This window comes from Sander vitreus, unplaced genomic scaffold (genome assembly GCF_031162955.1).
Source record: "Sander vitreus isolate 19-12246 unplaced genomic scaffold, sanVit1 ctg466_0, whole genome shotgun sequence".
Lineage (NCBI taxonomy): Eukaryota > Metazoa > Chordata > Actinopteri > Perciformes > Percidae > Sander > Sander vitreus.
In genome coordinates, this window is record NW_027595574.1 from 1 (window position 1) to 24,107 (window position 24,107).

The following is a 24,107-nucleotide window of genomic DNA, read 5'->3' on the forward strand; positions in this document are numbered from 1 at the left end:
CAGTGACTTCCTGTTTGTCATCAACCCAGTCACGGGAGTCATCAGGGTCAGTGCCAGTGGACTAGACAGAGAGGTGAGACTTCTAAAACAAATTGCACTTGTCTTTGCATACTTTCACCCTATTGAAATGAAAAAGATAAAACTTCTGTTTTCATTAGTGTACTGTGTCCGTCTCTGTGCGGCGTGCTGAGAGACACTGGTAGAGTGGAGGAAAGTCTCAGAGATAAGAGTAGATGTAGTAACGTTGCTCGTGAAGCCACGTCTGGAAAATAATTTTTTTGGGCAACTGGCTGATTGTATATGGCCCGATGTACAGTATGTAGACCCTGTGTTGTTTCAGCGGGTTAAAGTACAGTGAATTAATTTGTTTTATTTATTATTATTCAGTCATATTATTTTAAACAGCAACCAAATTAAACTGTATGACATTCATTTACAGGTTCCATAAATTGTATGAAGTGAATATGAAATCTGTAAAGGTTTTAAAAGCTTTCCTCTTTCCTCTCCCTGAGCTGTTCCACCGCTTTATGTCCTCTCTCTCTCTGAACTCCCCTCAGTCTACTCTTATACGCTCGGTGACACAGGTAGGCCACACCCACCCCAGCCCGGCGGCCAATAAAAAACCAACAGCTGGATTGTGACGTGACACCTGTATCCATGATTGTTCTGTCTATGGCAGTGGTTCTCAACTTTTTTTAGGCCAGCACCCCCCCTATCTATTATCCAGGTCTCTTACCCCCCATCAAATAAGATGTAGTCTAATTGCCCTGAATATTAATGATTAATAATAATAATGTATACTTTATTAATCCCATGAGGGGAAATTACAATGTTTTCACTCTGTTTTTATTACACACAGATGCTCAGTACCTTTACATGCACTAATGTAGAGATGTCAGAGTGAGGGAACTGCCCATGGAAAGGCGCACTGAGCAGTTGGGGGTTTGGTACCTTGCTCAAGAGCACCATGGCAGTGCCCACAAGGTGAACTGGCACCTCTCCAGCTACCAGTCCACTGCCATACTTTGGTCCATATGGGGACTTGAACCAGTAACCCTCTGGTTCGCATCCCAACTCCCTACTGACTGAGCTACTGCCACCCCGCAATTATTCCTATTGTTATAAAAAATCATCAAAAAAATCACATCATTGAATTAAAAATATTCAACGGCTATGTTCATAGACTTAAGATAGAGAAGATAAGTGATGTTAATGTTTAATAAAGACTTTAAAGTTCACGACAAGACTGACTCATAACGCTGCAGTACAGAGTTTATATAAGATGATACTCTGACGTCCCGTTCCCATGAAGGCAGCATGGAGCTGCACCAGCTCAAGTTGAAAGAAACACTAAAGAGAAGAAGAGTTACGATACACTGTCTTGTCCAGTCGCAGTGGTGTAAACTAGCAGGTGTTAATGTTGCAGACCACTGTTTTTTGCAAGTAGTTTAAAGTGTAAACTCGTATTGTTGTATATCTTTGGTGTAAACTCGCCTTAAAACAAACGCCCCCCAAGGTACCACCCCCATTCAGAAACACTGGTCTATGGTCTTAAGTCTGTGATGCTTGAGATGGTTTTGTGTCAGGATTATCCGTTCAGCACCGCTTGCGGGTTTCCTCCATTTTGCATTAACAAAGAGCACATTACTGTAATTGCCTACAGGTTAGAGCAACAGAAACGGCAATGGATCTCAGAGACTGTACACCTAACGAATTCCCCCTGATGGAGTAGAAGGCAGTGTCTGTTACTTTTATACACTGTACATTTAGAGTTTGGACCGCTAAATACATATTAAATGTCATTGTTTTATTTATTACATACTTGAATAGCAATTAGAATATTTAATATGAATTGACATTCCAAGAGGTAACTAGTACCACAATAAGTACTTCCATAACCACTTTCACAGCACACTTGCTTCTGTTCATAGCTGATAGCAATTTCTAAAGCAAAAGGACTTAAGAAGGTGTCATCATGTAACATCACATCAGCCGAGGCTAGGGGGAATGCCATTAGTTTTTCAGCTGAATTCAGTTTCTTAAAGGATTCTGCTCCAACTGAGTCTGTAAAATGACCGCAAAATATTTAAGCCTTCCAGTTGAATAGTTAAACTGTTTCTTTACTAATAGAAATGCCCCAAATACACTCTGGTGGTACAAGCAGCAGACATGCTGGGAGAAGGATTGACTGGAGAAGCAACAGTAATCCTTACTGTCACAGATAGCAACGACAATGCTCCAGCTTTTACTCAGCTGTCGGTAAGTACAACATACTTTTGACTAGAAATTCACTATTGGCTAAACACACTCTAGAAGAGAAGTTCTCCAATCATAGCTTAGCAACCATAACAAGGAACAGCAGATCTGTCAAGCTTCAGAGTTCTCACCATGCTGAAGCAGTGTCCATGGGGCTGAAGTACGAACTATAGTCAGTGTTGTTGGCATTTTTTAAAGTGGACGTATTATGCTTTTCAATATTTTTTGTCATATCTACGATGTTATAATGCCAGATTTTCATGTTAAACGTGGCCAAAACTTCAAAAAATGATGTAAACATATTTTAGAGAACTCGCTGTGAGCTAAAATGTTCAGATTTCCAACTGTTCTGAACGCTCCGGTTTCAACAGGTTTTCTACTCTTGGCTAGGTGTCACGTAACACTTAGTCGGCCTTCTCCGGCCTTCTGTGATTGGTCATCTGCTCCAGCCAGGCAGGACTGGAGTGTTTTGTTTTTTTAGCTATTGCGGTGTTAACATTATCTAAACACAGTGCTTCTTTGTTCCATTACAATCCACGTTAGCCTACCGCTAACAATTAAGTAGCTGCATACTAACGCCAGATAGCTGTAATCTTGGTGGCCAATGCCGTTCATTTCTCTCCAATTTTGGGTCACATTACTGCTGGGTCCGGTTGTGTAGTATATGTTTAAGAAGCCTCTTTTCATGGTACAAAGTACTGCTATATACTCTGTTGCAGTAGCTCTAGCTGCTACTAGTGAAAAAAAAACTGGAACAGAGAGGAGATTCCAGGAAACACGCTTGCCAATTAAAGCAGACTGGGCTTTGTCGGGAGGGGGGCTTAAAGAGACAGGAGCTCCAGCAGAGTGTCTCATACAGAGGGTGAATACAGGTCCAGCAGCCATGGGCAGTATGATAAAAATAAAGTGTTTTTTGAACATTAACGCATGTAAACATGTTCTAGTACAAACACAAAATACAAGTATGAACCTGCAAATGCTATATAATATGTCCACTTTAAAGGTACTCGATGTCACGCGTTTTTTAGGCTACAACATTGTTTGTCACATACAGCAAACCTCTCCTCACTATCCGCGAGCATCCGGTCCTCTGAACACACTGTAAAAAAACGCAGTCTCTGTAGACAGCCCAGGGTCCACTAACTCCAACAAAAACAAAGTGACCAACCGGGGGCCTGTTTCACAAAAGCAGAAGTTATAAATCCAGGATAACTGAGAAAGCGAGGCTTGATCTAGTCTAATCTGTGCATCCTGGCTTGGTGCGTTTCACGAAGGCCAAGCCACTGAGGAGGAGCGACTAGGTCGAGCCAGGCTGAAGTAATTCAGATAGATGCACGTTCACGGCTTTCCTCAAAAGACCGCAAGGTCGATCACAGATTTACTGATGCCAAAATGGAGAATACGCATTGTACATACTTTATACAGAGTGAGCAGCAGCTTCTTGTGGAAGTATGATGACGTGAAACACATTATTTGTATAAAAAGAAAAGAAACACAGCCGCTGTAATGAAACAGCGAGAGAAAGCGTAGCAGACGATCACGGACCGACTGAATGCGTAAGTAGCCTAAAAATATACATTGACTGACCACTGCTCTGAATTGAAGTCGTCATAATCATACCATTCAAGGATTCGGCTACTAATCATTTGCACAAATTAACAGTTGTACTCTTTGCCTTAAAAATAAGCAGAAGACAATGTTATTCAGGAAATTTACCATGAAGATCAACTTTCTACAACTAGAATATGATGTGTAAATATCTCTTTCACTCTGTTCCTCCCCTCTCTCTCATGGGCTAAAATATAAATTTCCTAAGTCATATTAACTTCCACTGCTCGCTTTTAATCAGTGCCTAATTTGTAAAGTGGGAGGTCCCGGAGCGTAGAGGGGGGGGTAAGTGCGCTGTTGCAGGGAAGGGAGGGGGAGGGGACGGGATGAGGAGGAGGGAGGGGCGAGCTAGTCTCGTTTTGTTTGAAAATACTTTGAACCTCAACAAGAATAACGTCACCCAACATCGCTTAGAGCACCTTTAATAAGTGGCTTTAATGTTGACCATTTCATGAACTGCCAGTTCATCTTCTTTTAACAATGCTAGTCACATGTGATAAAAAATTCACGCTAAAAAAGATTGGATGTTGGAAGGAGAGTTTAAGCACTTTTTTGCTTAAAGTGAATGAGTGGCCCATATTAAACAGAGAATCCCCCAGCTGTACAGGGAAGCAATGAACTAAAGTGCATGATGATGCAGATCATTAAATCAGGGTAAAAAAATTGTCATGTTGAACAAAGAACAACAGCAACATTTTACCAGTCCTTGTTTGTTTCATTTTTAACACATCCCTTGCATTCTCCCCAGTATACGGCAGCAGTTGATGAAAACAAAGTCGACGCTCAGATCTTAACGATGTCAGTAACAGACGGTGACGAACCACATTCTCCAACCTGGAACGCCAAGTTCACAATTGTCGATGGTGATCCTGGACGACTTTTTACCATAAAAACAGGAAGTAACAAACATGAAGGAATCATTTCTACTTACAAGGTAGGATGTGGACAAATCATTTTAAAATAAGCCACAATGTTAAAGTTGTGAGATGTAAATGTTTGTTTTATTTTGTTTTTCAGCGACCTATTGTCAGTTTATGAGATAACAATCACTTTTATGTATTTAAATAAAGATTGGGAAATTGAGTTTTAGTTTTACAGCAGTATGCTGTGTCTGATAAATTGTGCTGCTGTGCGTTTCCTTCCATCCAACCAGGGTCTTGACTTTGAGAAGAGCAGCACGCACACTTTGTTGGTTGCAGTGGAGAATGAGATTCCTTTTGCTTTTCCACTGCCCACTGCCACCGCCACAGTGGTGGTGAGTGTGCGGGACGTCAATGAAGCTCCAGTCTTCGATCCAGTAGAGAAGCGTGTGGTAAAACGGGAGGACCTTGCTGTTGACAGTGATCTGGTGCAGTACACCGCTTCTGACCCAGACACTGCACGCAAACAGAACATCATGTAAGATCAAACTCTGATGATTGACTACATGTAAACTGAAGCATTTAGAACTTTGTAAGTGTACAGGCAGTTTATTAAAAAGATAATTTATGAAGATAGTAACGTTCACGTATACATGCAGGCGCCACGACGGATGCCGTGCAACCAGTAACTAGTAACATAGCTCAAGCACGTCGTTCGTCGTTCGACTGGTCATGACTGTTTTCCCAAGATGGTGTCCGCCTGTATACGTGAACGGTACTGTCATGTAAACTATCTTTTTAATACACTGTCTGTACACTTACAAAGTTCTCAATGCTTCGGTTTACATGTAGGGACCCTCATTATGCTACTGTTGAAGTGTGGTGCTATTTTGAGCCTTGTTAGTGGTATAGAAATAGCGATTTCTTTTTACTTTACTCGTGCCCCGACGATTAGCATTATAAGCTAATAAACGGTTTGCGATAAAACCCATCATCATCATCCCATCCCCTCCCCCTCCCTTCCGTGCTTCCGCGCACTAACCCCCCTAACCCCCACCCCCAAATCCTTCTTGTCGGTTATTGGCTGCAGGGGCGCAACTACCCAGAGGGGTATGCAGCAACAATTTTGGCGCCCATTAACGGTTGCCCGGTTGCCCTTGACAACCAAATTGTGACAATTGGCAACCTAATCATCCCCCCTAGTGATTTGAGTGGTGAGTGGCTTTCCATCTCTGTCTGCACTATTTCCCACCCAAAAAGAACACAGTGAATAGGTTGGTCAACAGAACTTCAAACCATACTGGACATTTAGTTTTGTGTGGTCTAATAGAACTGTCATCACTGGTCTCATCGCTACCTGATGTCATCACTGGTCTCATCGCTACCTGATGTCATCACTGGTCTCATCGCTACCTGATGTCATCACTGGTCTCATCTCTACCTGATGTCATCACTGGTCTCATCTCTACCTGATGCCATCACCGACCTCATGTCTGTCTCATTCAATCCTTGCCTGTGTTCTTCTCCACTAAGACATATTGTCAAACAAACAATAGATAATAGATAATAGATTTTTCATTAGTTTTTCCATATTAATAATATTAAGAAATTAATCTGTTGGTATCAAGTGGCTCCCCCTACACTTCACCCAACTTTTGTATTCATGAAACAGCAAAATTTCAAAGTGGCTTGTTTGGTGCATATTTTTCCATGTAGCTCTCAGTCTCACTACCAGATGGGTCTGACCCTTGAGTTTGCTGGGGGCAGGGGGAGCACTGGCCCCCTGGTGGCTGAAACGGGTAATTGCATTGTTTAAAAAAATATGAGGAAAAATTACAACTTGCATGACCAGATATTTTATAAATATTTTAAATAACACAAAACAACTAAATGGTGGTAGGTAATACATCAGATTTCATATACTGCTTTAGTAAAAAAATATTACCTGGCTGACATTGGAGCAGCAGGACGCAAAAAACGAAAATTAGGCCTACTGTTGCACTGTCTGGACATCTTGCCGTGCCAATGTTGTTTCCTAAATGCCATGTATATAATAATATAATATAATATAATTTGATGTCAGCTTACTAATTGATTGCGGGTTTTGTGTAGATTTGGACTTTTATACGTTTATTCCACTTTGTTTAAATGGCGAAGTGGAGAGGCCTCGTTCACCTGGCTGGAGCTGGCTGGTGAATGTGACGCTCGTATAGGCCTTGCTGGATACACCGTGACCCTTTTTGTGGATCTACTGATCGCTGTGGATTACGTTTTTTTTCATGTCATTGGATTACGGCAAAATACGGATCTTTTTTCTCAACGTTTTATGGTGTGACTGCGCTTGGTTTCTGCCTTTGGAGAGGCATCTCAACAGACTGTAGGTCCAACACTGATTGTTCACTGTTACATTTCAGTTGAATTTAAGTGTCGGGGCATTCCGCCACCGTCTGTCTATTGCGTTCCAAGACAGCCGTGCCGCGATTGGATTTCATAAGGGCGAATTGTTAAATAGTTACAATGTAATTTAAAGTCTGCCTTAAAAATAAACATATGTTTTGGATATGTTTTGGATAATGTTCAGCTTTGGCAGCTTTACCTATATAGCTAAAATATACAATGACTGAGGAAGCCTAATGACGAGTCCATAGCTACCAGTTTGTGTGTTGAATGTGTTACCCAGCGTGCTTTGCTGTATGATCTCAATGTTTTATTGTTTTATTTCATGTGAATACTAGTTTACTAGAGGAGTAACTTAGTATTTGAAGTAACGCAGTAATGCAAGAAGTGTGCAGTTAGTTTCCATGCTTATTGTGTTTCCACAACAATGTTAGTGAGTACATCTGAAATGGCCACCACACCATAACAGAGGAGTGGGATGTGTAAGATGAGAAGGCAGAGGTTAAAACATTTAAGTCATGGTTGTGAAAAAACAAAGGGCATTTGCCTAGCTTTGTCAAGTGCAAACCAGTATAGAAGGCATCAGTAAATTGTTGGGGAGGGTCATCTCTCTTTTTTCAATCATTTTGGAGGGTTATAGAAAATGTTTAACTGTCAAAGGGAGGGTCAAGTCTATTTTGACCAACGATCCCTAAACTCCTCCGGTGGCCCTTATAAATAAATAACGAACAGTCCTTAAACCAGAGTTATTGCATTAGTTATGTTTTCCAGATTCTTGTCATTTATTGTACATGCTACCTTACCAATTTTCAGCTCAGCAACCTCGGTTTTCCATATTCTAAGCTAGCTGTAAACCCCCATTTGGCTGCTACATTCCCAGTGTTAGCAAATGTTAGCTAGTCTGTTAACATGAATATTTGCAAGCCTCCAAGCACAGACGTCACACTTTAAATCCTACCTGTTGCCTTTAACCATCCACTTATTTAACTGCTCTACCTTTCCACCCCTTGACATGTCATGCCCTTTTCCCTCTTTCTTTTTCTATTTGTAGCCCCCGACAGCTTTTTTGCTTTATCCATCTTTTTCCATAGACGACAACTCACTACTCATACCTGCTCACGGCGCTCTCCGCCCCCCGCTCCCTCTTCTATGTCAGCATTCTATGAAGGAATCTTATGAGACAGGGCGCCTACTCTAGCCTGTTAGTCCTCTAAAATGGTATATAATAACATTGAGGAAATGCAGAAATGATTTAGATTTAGAAATGACTTGTCGCTTGCATAATATTTGCGTCTTTCTGTGGTTATCTTGTCCAGGTATAGAATAATGTCAGACCCTGCTGGCTGGCTGAAAGTGGACAAAGACACAGGCCTGATTACAGTTAAAAGTGTTATGGACAGAGAGTCCGTCAGCGACAACAAATACATAGCACTCATTAGTGCATATGACAATGGTAGGTGAGAGGCAAGACTTAAACTTGCATATGCTCTTCTGGTTTTTTGCACTGCTTTAGGACCAAAAACATGGACTTTATCTTATTTTGATGTTTTAGCTTACCTACAATTTTGAGTTCTCCTGATGTGTGTGTATATGTCTGTCACCTCCCCAGATGAAGTCCCAGCCACAGGCACTGGTACTCTAATAATCCAGCTCGCAGATGTCAATGACAATGCACCCACCATTGAGGAACGTGCAATCAAGGTGCGTCTCCCTTGCCAAACTCTTAAAGGACCAGTGTGTAGGATTATGTGGCATGTAGCGATGAGGTTGCAGATTGCAACAGTTGTGTAGTAAAACCTAGGGTGGCCTTCAGGTAATGTAAAAATGCGAAAGGCTCTCTCTACAGAGACAGTGTTTGGTTTGTCCATTCTGGATTACTGTAGAAACATAGCAGGCTCTGTATAAGATTGCTCTTTTTTTTATTTTATTTTTTTTAAACCTTTATTTATCTGAGTCGATTGAGAACAAATTCTCATTTGCAATGACAACTTCACACAGTCACATTCACACAGTTCCACATTCATACCTGGAAGCTGCCCAGTACAACCAGAGTCTGATCTGCTGGCCACTGAGCAGCTCCACTGGAGCGGTTGAGGTTAGGGGCCTTGCTCAAGGGCACCTCAGTGTTGGTAATGAGGGAGGGACAAGTGCTGCTCTTTCACTTTCCCCACCCAGATTTGATCATGTCGGTCTGGAGATTGAACCAACGACCTCCCGGACACAAGCTCGCTTCTTTAACCTCTTCCCCACCCACTCCCCACGAAAAAAAAAACAATGTGCTCTGATCTGCAAAATAGCCTCGGGAAGGAACTTGTTTTGGTGGAACATGTGTACGTTCAAAAGTTGCTTTAGTCGTGCAACAGAAAACTATGTTTGGACAGATAGTCTAGCTAGCTGTCTGGATTTACCCTGCAGAGATCTGAGGAGCAGTCCTCATAAATCCACCAGAGTTTAAAATTACAACACAAAGAAAGCGAAAGGTAACGGACATGCCCTACTAGGGGTGTGACGAGACACCCAGCTCACGAGACAAGACAAGACATGAGATTGGGTTCACGAGATGGAGACAAATGAAAAATGAGCACAGAATGGTTTTGCCACAAACTCAAATGACTGGCTTCTCTCTTGTATAACACACCGTTACTTATTCCATATGTACGGTGGAGAGGTAGTCGCTTCAATCAGTGAACCAAGGTTACAATGTAACCAAGCGTTTTCTGACAGTAGTTGAGACTTTTATACTTAAATTTGTCTTTGTATAGTAGGCAGAGAGAAATAAAGCTTATTTCATTGTTTCACAGTGATTACGTTCTAAAGCACAAATAAATAACCATCAAACACAGATGCTCTTTTCTCCTCCTCTGCATTTTATTCATTGCTGCAGTAAACAAATAAGTAGACTCTGGTACTGATTTATGACCATTCTAGGATGAAGAGAGAACATTTCTCTTTGTTTGATGTCATTAAAAGTAAAGTTAGGTTTTGCTGTTCGCTTCCCGAATCATTTTAAAAAGGACAGAGAAAGAGTAGTCTGCCCGAGGCAGCTCCACAGTTAACTGCACGCTGCACATGCGTGTGTCTCGGCCAAGTGACGGGGAGAGAGGGAGAGAGAGAGAGAGAGAGCGTATAGGCTTCGCCCTCTAAGAGCTGTTGCTATTGGGTTTATCCCTCGCGCATGTGCAGTCGTGAAGATTTCTTTCGTGCCCTTGTGCCCTTCACATGCCTCTCTTATGTCCGCAGTTACTGTACTGTATATTACAGCTGCGAGACCAGAGATCTGCTCCCTATTTTTCTTCAGCAACAAGCAGTTTGAAGACTTCGAAGAACAGCGGTGTCCGCCTGTGTACTGACTGACGGACCAGCTACATCCTGCCGCTAGATCTCCACCTAAGCTACGAGGCGGGCCTCGCCCTGTTCGCCAGCAGTTCTGCGCCCGCTTATCGAAGGAGGAACTGAAGCGGCAGACAATGGCAGCCAGGTGGACAGTCGGTTAAGGTAAGGATACCACCAGCGGCGACACCCAAACATTCCGGAAGGGGATCTCTTTGGTGGGCAAGAGTCTGCTGACTTGAAAGGGAAGGGATGGGAAACACACCTTCTGGAGAGTGGCACCTCGGCCACAACAGCTGCACCAAGATGTCAGCTCGAGGAGACGGCGCCCCGCAGGCTGCGGTTGCGCCTCCCCAAGCCCCGGCTACAGCTCCAGCGTACCGCCCTCCTCCCCTGCTGCGGTATCCCCTGCCAAACATCAAACCGACGCAGCCATAAGGCCCTGTGGGCAGCACCCACCTGGTCCAGCGGACTGCCTTCCTCCCCTGCTGCAGTATCCCCCGCCAAATATCAAACCGACGCAGCCATAAGGTCCTGTGGGCAGCACCCACCTGGTCCTTTAAGAAGCATGGGACATTGCAGCCGCCACTTAAAGTGCTGTATTGACCAGGAACTCACAAACTGGAAGCTAAAGGACGCCTCAAAGGTGAGCTGAGTATTGAAAAGGAAACAACAGAACAATACTGTAGATGTGCGCGAATTAACTCAACAGACAATAGGCTAGGTTGAAATCAAGAAACTATTCTTTACTTCCACATGTTAACTGTACAGCCTGCTGGTACACACTTCTGGTCTGCTATTCCGACACCCATCACCAGGAACGCCCATAAACCCGTTGCTATGCAACCATGACAACACACTCTACATCCCCCTTCTTAGCCTTGTCTTAGAGTCTTCTGCGTGTGAGTAAGTAGCATGTGGTAGGTATACTGAACTAAAGAAACTTCCCTTCAAATATATATTGCCTACTTAACAGTACTAATACATTGTGAGAGCCTGAGTAACATACACATAACATTTAACAGCATCGGGTGGTGGTCAACCCCAGCTGTGCTGCTCCCATCTTCACCACAGAGCTGCAGAGAGTCTGTGATGTTACAGGTGTGGCAGTTTCTCCAGTGCTGGTGACCGGCTGAGGTAGTACTGTATCCTGTTGCAGCACCAAGTGTCCTCCATCGGGGTGGCAAGAATGCTGGGATACCATTTGATGGCACATATGTTGTCTCCCCAGGTTTGGCGCAATAGCTGTTGGGCTGTGGGGCTCTTTTTATCACTGTGGACAACTTGTCATAACCCCGTGCTGTTTGCATCCTCACCATCTGGCCAGGTGTCAGAGGCTGCAGCTCCTGTGCAGACTTGTCATGGTGTTCTTTTTCCCGCTGTCTGAGTTTCATCAGGGTGGAGTGCACACCATGCTGCACAGTGGGGAGCAACATGGACTTAATCATGGGGATCAGAGACCTCGTGCGACGTGAGAGAAGGCGTTGGGCCTATGACGGAAGACCCTCGCGTGGGGTATTACGAAGGCTTAGCAGAGCTGCATAGAAGTCAGTTCCATCACGAGCACATTTTTCCAGGAGATGCTTGGCGGAGCGTACAGCATGCTCCGCCATGTGTGCGAAAAATCCCATGAGCGTGCAAGATCTGCAAATTCTCTGCTGGTGAAATGGTCATATGCCATGTGTCGCAAAATGGCATTTTAATTTCACAATGACAAAGCTGTGAAGCCGGTCGATTTCAAACCAGCCAGAGTATGAGTCCACTAGTACTAAGTACTCCGTGTCTCGCCACTCAAAGATGTCTGCAGCAGTGATGGACCACGGTGTGTCAGGGACCTCATGGAGGATAAGAGGTTCCTTTTGTTGATGTGGTTTTAGGGTGTTGCACGGTGCACATCTGACACCTCCCTATCTATGTCAGCGTACACTGAGGGCCAGTACAGTGATTCCTTGGCCCTGCGCTTTGTGGCTTCAACGCCTGGGTGGCCCCGGTGAAGTTGTTTCAGAATCAGAATCAGAATCAAAAAGGGTTTTATTGCCAAGTACGTTTTTTAACACATACAAGGAATTTGTTTTGGTGTTGTTGGTGCACGTCACACATTCTTTAGATTGAATATTAAACAATATAAGTATAGGTACAAACAATACAAGTATAAGTATATTTACACAGTATGTATTAAATTAAAAATAAAGAATAAATAAAGATATGAATAAAAAATAAAGAGCAAAGAGCATTACAGCAGAGAGAGAACAGTGACATGAAGGTGGAGTGTCAGGGTGGTTTTCGGGCCTTAATAAGGCTAGTGGCGGAGGGGAAAAAGCTGTTCATGTGACGTGAGGTTTTGGTCCTGATGGACCTCAGCCTCCTGCCAGATGGGAGTGACTCAAAGAGTTTGTGGGTGGGGGGGGTCGGCCGCAATCTTTCCAGCACGCTTCAGAGTCCTGGTGGCATATAGGTCCTGGAGCGGCGGCAGATTGCAGCCAATCACCTTCTCTGCAGACCGAATGAATGACACGCTGCAGTCTGCCCTTGTCCTTGGCAGTGCTAGCAGCGTACCAGATGGTGATGGAGGATGTGAGGATGGACTCAATGATGGCTGTGTAGAAGTGCCCCATCATTGTCCTTGGCAGGTTGAATTTCTTCAGCTGCCGCAGGAAGTACATCCTCTGTTGTGCTTTCTTCACGAGGGAGCTGATGTTCAGAAGCTTGACAGACTGGTGACTGGAGGTGCAGCTGTTGGTGTACAGGGAGAAGAGCAGGGGGGAAAGAACACAGCCCTGGGACGATCCGGTGCTGATGGTCTGTGAGTCGGAGACGTGTTTCCCCAGCTTCACATGCTGCTAGCTAGGAAAGTTTCTCCTGGAGCAGAGCTGGGATGATGGTGTTAAAGGCAGAGTCCAGGTGCTGGAGGATGTAGTGAGCCAAGTTGACTGCATCGTCTACAGACATATTGGCTCTGTAGGCAAACTGCAGGGGGTCCAGGAGGGGGTCGGTGATGTCTTTGAGTTGTGAAAGCACAAGGCGCTCAAAGGACTTCATAACCACAGAGGTCAGGGCGACGGGTCTGAAGTCATTAAGTCCTGTGGTCCTTGGCTTCTTGGGGACAGGGATTATGGTTGAGGTCTTGAAGCAGGCTGGCATGTGGCATGTCTCCAGTGAGGTGTTAAAAATGTCTGTGAACACTGGAGACAGCTGATCAGCGCAGTGCTTCAAGCTGGATGGGGAGACAGCATCCGGTCCAGCGGCTTTCCTGGGGTTCTGTCTCCTAAAGAGTCTGTTGACGTCCCTCTCATGGATGGAGAGAGTTGTCACTAAGGTGGGTGGGGGGTGGAGGGGGGAACCTTTATGGAGGGCATTGGTGGGGAGGCCCAAGACCCTGCTGAGGTGGGGGAGGTGGAGGGGAAGCACAGTGGCTGTAGCTGTAGGAAGGTGTCGTGGGGGATGGTGTCAGGACTGTCCTTTTGTCTTTCAAATCGACAGTAGAACTCGTTCAGGTCGTTGGCTAGGTGTCGGTCGTTGAAGGAGTGGTGGGTTTTAGGCTTATAGGTGGTGATCTGCCTAAGTCTTTGTCCCCACTCCTGAACGCCTTTTCCTTAGTCAGCCTTAACCTTCTGAGTTTGGCTGTGAACCAGGGTTTATCATTGTTGTAACTCACCCTGGTGCTTGATGGAACACAGCAGTCCTCACAGAAGCTGATGTATGACGTCACAGCCTCTGTGTACTCATCTAGACTGTTGGTAGCAGTCCTGAACACATCCCAGTCAGTAGAATCCAAACACGACTGGAGATCCTCCACAGCCTCACTGGTCCACTTCCTTGATGTCCTCACTACAGGTTTGCAGAGCTTTAGTTTCTGGGGATCAGGTGAACCATGACGTGGTCAGAGAAACCCAATGCAGCACGGGGGACGGCGTGATAAGCATCCCTGACTGTGGTGTGACAGTGATCCAGAATGTTCTCCTCTCTGGTCGGGCATTTAATATACTGTCTATGTTTAGGGAGCACATGAGTGAGGTTCCCTTTATTAAAGTCTCCAAGGACAATAACTAGGGAGTCCGGGTTGGTCTGCTCCACACACAGTATATGGTCGGCGAGCATGCGCTGTGCGTCCTGCACGTTGGCCTGCGGTGAGATGTTAACACCGACCAGAATGAATGAATGGAACTCACAGGGTGAATAAAAAGGCTTACAGTTCATGATGAAATATTCCAGGTCAGGAGAACAATGCTGAATCACTGTCACGTCGTTGCACCAGCCGCTGTTGATGTAGAAACAGATTCCTCCACCTTTAGTTTTGCCGGAGAGATCCGTGTCTCTGTCCGCTCTGAAAAGCTGGAAGCCTGCCAGCTGCAGCGCAGAGTCCGGTATTAATCCACAGAGCCACGTCTCCGTGAAGCACAAAACAGCACATGAAGAAAAGTCCCGGTTTCTCACCAACAGCAGTTGTAATTCTTCCAGTTTGTTGGGCAGTGAGCACACGTTAGAGAGGAATATTGCCGGGAACGGTGTGCGTAATCCTCGCTGGCGGAGATGCACAAGCGCACCGGCCCGTTTCCCTCTCCTCTGGCACCTCGCTGCGTGAGCAAAGGTGAGCGCACCTTTGACCAGAATGTCCAACATTTCCAGTGAAGGGAGAAGAAAAGTGGGAAATAAGTCCGATGGTGTTGTTCCCCTGAAGTTCACGAGCTCTTCACTGGTGAATGAGATACGGGTACCATCGCAAGAAACAAAGTTAAAAAACAAAACAAAACAGAGTGCACCAACACACCGTGTCACCATTCTGTGGCGCCATCTTGGTTTTAACTGTTGGAGAGAGTGAGGAACGATGAATCTCTGGCCCTGCAGCAACAATCCATTGTCAGTCGTAAGCTCTTCCTTCATGGCATAGTAGGGTTTCAAAGCCTCTGGGAAGCCTTCGGAAGAGGGTGGCCAGCCCTGTGAAATGATGTCAGCCAGGTCCCTGCATGTGGGGTCATTGAGCGTCTCCTGTCTGAGCTCCTCTATCTGTCTGGAGGATAACACTTCCAAAGCCATGACCTCATAGTCCCCAGTCTCGTCAGCAGGATGTGTGGAGGGGAGGTGTGATCTCGAGAGTGCATCTGCAACATAGAACTCCTTGTCTCTCTTGTACACTACAGTGAGATTGTACCGTTGGAGTTTCAGCATCATTCTCTGCAGCCGGGCAGAGGCTTTGTGCAGTGGTTTCTTGAGTATAGTGATAAGAGGCTGGTGGTCAGTTTCCACTGTCACTGGTCGCCCATAAATGAAGTCATGAAATTTCGGGGTCAGGTTTGACACCCTGATTTGTCAGCAAATGTCCTACATAAGGGACCTCAAAGACCCTGAAGCGGCATTTGTCAGGTTAAGTTTCAGGCCAATGGCATTTATCCTATCCATGACCTGGTGGAGGCGTGTATCATGCTCCTCCACAGACTTTCCCCAAACCAGAACATCATCCACAATGATCTCACATGGGAGTCTTGCAAAAAGTTGCTCCATGCAGCGTTGGAACACTTCACTCCCTGTGGATAAGCCATAGGGCATGCAGAGGAAACGGTAACGCCCAGCTGGAGTAATGAACGTAGTACAAATACATTTATGATGTGGAGGGACTGTCGAAGCCACTGTTGGGACTCCCTGCTATAAAAGCATTCAAGCTAATAAGGCGTGTCCACACAGTTCAAGCCCACCAAGAAGATTTTAAAGCACAGTGCCCTACTGTGTTTTCAGGCTTGGGACAATTGAAGGAGCCTTACAAAATCAAGCTGGAGCCAGGTGCTGTCCCAATTGCCCTGTCATCCCCACAACGGGTGCCTCTTCCACTGCGGGACAAGGTGTAGGCTGAGCTGAAGTGGATGGAGGAAATGGGAGTAACTAAGTGACCCACCGTGCGGGCATGGTCGTGGCACCGAAGGCTCAGCCTGGAAAGATTCGGCTGTGCGTGGACTTGACACACTTAAACAAGTGGGTGCGGAGAGAGAGACAGATTCTCCCAGCAGTAGATCACACACTAGCCATGCTGGCTGGAGCAAAGGTTTTTACAAAGCTGGATGCAACCTCTGGCTTCTGGCAGATCCCATTGTCAGGGGAGAGCCGGCTCCTTACTACATTTATCACCCCATTTGGGCGATATGCATCGCCTACCATTCGGGGTCTCATCAGCTCTTGAACATTTCCAGCGTCGCATGTCGCAGATGTTGGAGGGATGCGATGGTGTGGTGTGCCATGCGGATGACATAGTTGTGTATGGGAAAACCATTCAGCAACACAATGAGAGACTACACATGGTGCTGAAGAGGTTGAATGACTTTCACACTGAATGAAAAATGTGAGTTTACAAAAGAGAGCATCATGTTTGTGGGCCATCGAGTCACAGCAGATGGCCCAGGAAAGGTCAGAGCCATTATGGAGATGCCTGAACCAACTGGGGTCGAGGACGTAAGGCGAGTGATGGGTATAGTTCATTATCTTGGAAAGTTTTCATCCCATCTTGCATCATACACCCGACCCATTAAATACCTGCTTAGTGAGAAGAATGAGTGGTGCTGGGGAGCGCCACAGAGAGAGGCCTTTCAGAAACGTAAAAATGAACTGAGTTCACCACGGGTGCTGGCCCCTTATTCGACCACAGCAGAGACTTGCGTGTCGGCTGACGCCTCATCCTTTGGTCTGGGGGCTGTCCTCAGCCAACAACAACAGATAAATGGAACATGGAGGCCCATCATGTTCATTTCCAGAGGCCTGTCTGAGGCCGAAAAACATTATGCACAGATCGAAAAGGAGGCCTTAGCTGCAACTTGGGCATTCGAATGGCTGACGCCCTACCTCCTGGGACTGAAGTTTAAGTTAGAGACTGATCATAAACCATTGGTACCACTTCTGAGTACCAAGGCTCTAGATGAACTCCCTCCTATGGTGCTGAGATTTCGGCTAATGAAGTTCACGTGCCAGGCAACTGCCTCATAACCGCAGATGCCTTATCAAGAGCCCCTGTAAAACACACACTCACACAGGAGGAAACGAGGCAGAGGTTAAAGTCTTTGTGGACGCTGTCATCCAAAACCTTCCTGCCACAGAAGCAAGATTGAAGGGAATTCAAGAGAAACAGAAAGCTGACCTGATCAGATACTGCAAGACAGAGTGGCCCAAGAAACATGCCCTTCTTCCGGAACTGGGGCCATACTGGCCAGAGAGAGAGACGCTCACGCTGGCAGGAGAGCTACTTCTCAGGGGGCAAAGAATTGTTATTCCCCACTGTATGAGACAAGAAACACTCAACAACCTCCACAGTGGCCATCAAGGTATTGTCAAGTACAGCGCAAGAGCACGCCAGTCCGTCTGGTGGCCAGGACTGTCGGTACACATCAGCCAGTTGGTGGAGAACTGTAACACATGTTCACAGCACAGAGCAGAGCACAGAGAGCCGTTGCTGACCACCCCAGTGCAGGAGAGACCTTAGCAAAGGGTGGGTACAGATGTATTCTTCTGGGAGAAGAAGACTTATCTTCTCATAGTGGATTAGTTTTCATGCTATATTGAAGTTACCCACCTCCACATCGCTTCTGCCAACACGGTCATTGCAGCTCTGAAAGAAGCATTTAGCCGTCACGGGATATCGGAAACAGTCGGGTCGGATAACGGACCACAATACAGCAGTGAGCCGTTCAGAGACTTTGCCACAGATTATGGGTTTAATCGCTGAATTTCTATAGTTAATCACGAATAATTGCATATTTTATCACATGATTAAAATTCTATTATTTTGCATTTCAGAACAGTTTTTAAGTACATATTAACAGTCGAAAGCAATTTTTACCAGTGTGTGTATCTTGATTGGGAATCAAATTAATGCAAAGAAAGTTACTTTATGAACTTGATTTTAAGATTTGTAATTATTTATTTACTGTAAACAAAAGAAAAATGTGTGAATCTGTCATTATTGCACAATTCCTCCAAGTAACTAACTAAAACACAAAAAATCCCTATCCTTACTAGAGTCAATATAGTTTAGTAACTCCTAAATAATGTTGATTACTCACTGACGTCCAGTGATCACTGGTTAATGAGACAGCGTTTGCAGCACTTTGCAGCTGTTCCAGTTGGGCTGCTTTCTCCATGTCGTACAGGCTGCGTATCCGTGAAAACTACTGTCCCCCTCGACGGCAACGAGACAGGTCAACCGTAGTACGTCCTTAAGACCCGAGTCCTCTACGATGCTGACAGGTCTGCAGTTAGTTGCCACCCGTTTCGCAAGAGCTGTAGTAATTTTTGGGGATTTGGATTTGGTATAACATAAGTTATACGAGTTATAGTTCTCAAGGACGCACGCACACACGGACGCGACAGCACAGTCTCTTTTTCCTTTCTCTCAACTTGTGGTGTGAACTGTACTACTATGCTTAGCTCCGTAGGTGGTAGCTCAAGCTTGACGTGCTTTGGTGATATTTTAATTCGGCTTTACACAATGTGCATATGGCTTTCGACTTGTCTACGAGCCATCCGGGGGTTTTGGAAAATAAAAAGCGGCATTCAGGATTTCATTGCTGCTGTCTTTCTCCATCATGCCTGCAGCCTGCAGCAGCAGGATGTGTTACGAGGAAGTGGCAGCTTGATGATAACTGTGCTGCAAAGGGTCAAAATAGTAGCCTGTTAGGCACGACGCAAAGCCGAGTGAAGTGTAAAATAAATTAATAAATGCCGGCATGCGATTAAAAAAAATTAATTGCATTGTGTCGGCCCTTAATCGCATCGCGATTAACGCGTTAACGCTGACAGACCTAGTTTACGCACACACAAGTAGCCCAAGATACCCACATGCAAACGGAGAGGCAGAGCACGCTGTGGCAACCGTAAAAGGACTGTGGAAAGGAGGAGGTAAGAAATTAAAAGCCCTGATGACATATAGAGGTACACCTCTGGAGTACTACTAGTGAAGTAAACGTTCACGTGGAATAACACAGCTCTCGGTGTCTTTATTTAGTTATGAACACACACATAACTTAACCCCAGATGCCTGAAATTACCTCCCTCTTCACTTTTTTGTAATCTTAACTAGTTGTTTTGGTACCTAACCCACCTTTGTCTGGTGAGTTAAACGGAATGAATGAATTAAAGGACAGCTAAAGCGAAGGGGGGAGAAATTCGGGAGGGGGGAGCTTTTTGGCACGAACACTGGTAACGTTAACTGAGACGTAATGTTAACATTACGGATGGCCACTGTTCTGAGAGTGCTGGAGTTAAGTGCTGGCCGGGTTTGGATTGCTGTAATTATAGTGGCTGGCTGCTAGCTAGCAGGGGGGCTGGGAGCTAACGTAAACTATATGTCCCCGGGCTGTCAACTCTCATCCTGACTGAAGTCTCTTAGTGCCGCGGGAGTGAGGCAGACAGACCGGGGGTTGCTATCTGGTTAAATTAGCATTAGATTAGTTGTCTATCTATATAGCTAACGTTACTGGTGAATATATTCGTGGGTCAGCCCAGTGCCGTTAACCGTGGTCAGAACAATCATACTAAAATAACTTCACGAACGTTTTGAACTATGTTGTAACCTTATAGCATACACAAAGTATTACGGTGATAATTCTTTCTGTGACATTGTATGATTTACAATTACTCTTGAACATATCATCTGGGTTCCTGTGTTTTGACGGAAGTTAGAGTAACTAGAGGGGTCAAAGGTTATATGACGCCACTGCCAGGCGACTAAAGAAACGTCCCGTTTCATTAAAATAAAATAACAGATTTCTCTGGATTTGACATTTGGGATAGTGTAAGTACACAACTCAACAAAATATATAACATAGGTATAGTCGTTTTTAGACATTTTAATGCAGAAATGTTACATATTGTACCTTTAAAATATATCACACAGAAGCCACTGTTGTGCAGTAAAAAGTAAACGAAGACTTGAGTCTGACATGGTTTTTTCCCAGGTATGTAACAAGGAATCGGCTCCTCTGCTGCTGACGGTGACAGATAGAGACGGACCGGGCTTTGCTGGTCCTTACAGCGTCTCTTTACAGGGCACGTCCAAGCACCACTGGATTGCAAGGATGGACAAATACAGTATGTAGACTAATAATATATGACTGAAAATGTCTTCTTACACATGGCAAACCACAAACTAATGTCATCTAATCAAATAGACAGTCCCAGGAGAAACTCATAGGTCATTCCTGGTCGAAAAAAACATTTTTAATTAAAGTCAGCCGGAAAAAAACAAGTAGGTCAAGAAAGCAAGTGAAATAATTGTTTTATTGTTTGTTTAGGAGCTGAAAACTTTCCTCAAATGGTTTTTGGCTGGAGTTCTGTTCAGCTGGCCAGCAATTTTATATATCAGGTATTACATTTTCAAAAGGATGTGTACCACACAAAACGTAAGCATCACACATTAAGTTTTAGGTACTAGCCCAGAGATGCTTTACTTTAAGGTTTAAGTTTTTAAGTTTGCTGAGATTTAAAGTATTGGACTTTATTGGGGAGCCAATACGCAGCATGGGAGTACTGTAAGCAATGTCTGAAAACACCTACAGGCATTATGCAACTTGACCCCACACAAATTGCAACAGAAACTCTTTCCAATGATCTAGTCTCATAAAAGTCTCTATCACATATAAAAAGTCCTAAGAAATCCAAGTGGTGGAAAGTATTTAAAAATACTGAAATCTGTGATGCCAATTTGCCATTGCAGCCCATATTAAAGGGAGACTACAGGTGACTAGGTAAATATAGGTCAAATATTTTAACTAACCGATATCACCATGAAACTTCCCCAGTTGCTTTCTTACATCAAGACAATATTTTTTTACTATTATAAGTTTTCTGAACTTTGTTGTTTAATTATACAAATGAGACATTGTCTAATTAAATATGTGCTAATTTGCAATGGCGTTTCAGTATTTTTCAACTTGGACCCTATTTTCCCATGCATTGGTGTCCAAGTGATAATGTGAACCAAAATCTTTGAAATCTTTTGAAATCTGTAGTCCAGTATTGAGTGAGTGCAACCAGCAGCCACGAACCGGGCTGAAATGTTAAATGCACACAGTCAGTTAGCATCCACTAAAAGTGCTGTTTTTGCCACTGAGATTATTCTTCTAATTGTCTGATAATATTATAGAAAGGATTCCTACAGAGATAGACCTTTTTGATAAAGAGTAAGTTACTTTTTGTTTAACATAAAACAGCCTCAAAATCACCACACCCACCTGACTAACATTTGTCAGATTTTCTGTTGCAATTTGATGGCGATTCACCCCTTTCTTTCTCACAACATGCTTGTATCATCAGTGAAAAGGAGCTCCTCATGCAATACATTTACAAGGATGCTAGTTTCACTTTGAGCGTTTGTCAGTGGCGGGTCTAGACCATTTCAAATGGAGGGGCCAGGCTGAGGCCACATGCAATTTTAGGGGTACCAAATATATTAAGCACAAGTGTTACATACCACCAACCCTCCATAGGTTTGGTTCTACAAAAGACTAACGATACAAATATAACAATAAACACAGTAATACTCATTCAGTGTTAACCTACATGTTATGTATCACTGCACATGAATAATATCCCCACTTTGAGGATAAAGGTATACATTAAATATGTAATGAAAATATTTGCCAAAGTTAGCGGGGCCAAAGTGGGCTTAATATAGGCTCAAGGGTCAAGGCTTAATATAAAGGGGACACCTGCCCCCCCCCGCCACTGGCGTTTGTGTGAAATAATAATTGGAGTTAGACAAAATGACTAACTCATTAACTGTGCAGGGGCAATACAGTAAATTGTCCTCCATTTTCCTCTTTGTTACAGAAACAGGCATTGTCCTGAATTTATTCGCTGAGCTAGACAGTGGAGAGTACAATGTGATCCTGAGGGTTGCAGACAACGAGGGCCTGGAGCAGGACAGAATCGTACAGGCCACAGTGTGTGACTGCACTGGGGAACAAGTGTTATGCTAAGGGCAGGTGGCACAGAACTGCCTGTAATCCTGGGAATATTGGGAGGCAATCTTTTGCTGCTCAGTAATGTAGTATGTAAAGATGCTTATGCTTTCTCTGCTGTGTAAGAAGTGGTTGGACTCGTGGTGACTTAAAGGGTAAGTATTTAAAAAATTAAACTTTTTTTCAAGTAATTTTGTATGTCTTTGTGACTGATGGGAACAACAATCTTTCACATTGGTCCAGTATTAAGCAAGATTGCTGCAGTTGGCAGTCAGCGAAACAAGCTACAATGTAAGTTAATAGGGCACCTTCAATTTACATCCACAAAAAGCTGTTTTACCACTGACAGGCTCAGATTATTATTCTGAGCATCTGACAACATTATGGAAAGGATCCCTACAGAGGTAGATCTTACTGTTAAAGAGTAAGATTCTTATTTTTAAACATTAAAACATTCCTGAAATTGCTATCACTAAACCCACCAGACTCCATGCAAATAAACATTCATTTTAGCATTGTAAAATACAATTAATTTAAAGTAGACAGACACAAAATAAAACTATGAAAAGCAATCTTGATTCGTTTTTCACTTTTCCAGCCATCACCACTCTGGTTTGGTTGAAATTAACAAATACTTTACCAATGTACATTTGGAAATATGTTGGCTGTATACACACTAAAAGTATTGTTAATTTAAATGGAGTCTGGTGGGTTTAGGGATAGCAAACTCAGAGTTGTTTCTTGTTTAAAAAAGAGGATTTTACTATTTAAAAAAAGGTCTATCTCTGTAGGGATCCTTTCCATAATGTTATCAGGCACTTAGAATAATATTCTGAGCCTGTCAGTGGTAAAACAGCACTTTTAGTGGAAGAAATTGCACATTCACAGGGTTTTAGCTCAATACTGAACCAATTTCAATGATTGTTGTTACTTTCAGTTAGTTACACACAAACACATAGGAAAATCCAGGTTGGAAAAAAAAAACGTGTTAGCCTTTAATCATGGGTGTGTTGTATTAAGCTTTATGCTCAGTGTTTGTTCAATACTGGTGTTGCTGCTGTAAGACGGAGAAGAGGAGAGAAGAAGGATGATTAAGGGAAAATCCAGTTAGCCAGCCAACGCCACATCACCCTCTGAGGCTGTGGGCAATGAGATATCAATAAATGCTTTTTAAAATGTTCAATTTGTTGCTGAAATGATGTGCCTGTAATTCTGCTAAATAAAACATCACATTCATTATAAGTTTCACTTGTTTTCATTTTAAACAAATTGTAGAGCCGAATACACAATTTCTATAGACTGACAATTAAAAAAAAAAAAAAAACTATTCCAGTGTTGGTTCCATGGTATCAGAATTTTGGATAGTCGTCATGGAAACATTAATTGGTCATGTGACAAGGGCTGGGGAGATTGGCAGAACAGGCAGCCAAGTGACAGTACTCTGATCCAATGGAAATCACAGTTGTCGGATTGACAGCAATCTAGCTCAATGGATTGGGGGAAGTATAATATAAAAATAAAAGCAAAATCCAGTTGACGGACGCTTGGTCAGGTGCCTTTGGCGTTTGTTACTGACACAAAAAATCTCTAAATATCTAAACGTGCTTTAGGGTTAGGGTTAGAGTAACCATGGCAAAACATTTACATGCTGTTGCACCGCACTGTTGTTACCATGTTTCCATGAAAATCATGATGTTGCAGTCCATAATCCATTTATGAG

The 24,107-nt window shown here is 43.9% G+C and overlaps 1 pseudogene across 1 annotated transcript; it reads left to right on the forward strand.

The window, feature by feature from the left end:
• Positions 1 to 4: 4 nt before the first annotated feature.
• On the forward strand, positions 5 to 23,623 carry LOC144514143 (cadherin-1-like; annotated as a pseudogene). Its single transcript, XR_013501264.1, has 8 exons — positions 5 to 73; positions 2,131 to 2,259; positions 4,613 to 4,798; positions 5,018 to 5,262; positions 8,438 to 8,574; positions 8,731 to 8,822; positions 20,384 to 20,516; positions 22,257 to 23,623. The product of XR_013501264.1 is annotated as a cadherin-1-like (transcript).
• Positions 23,624 to 24,107: the final 484 nt, after the last annotated feature.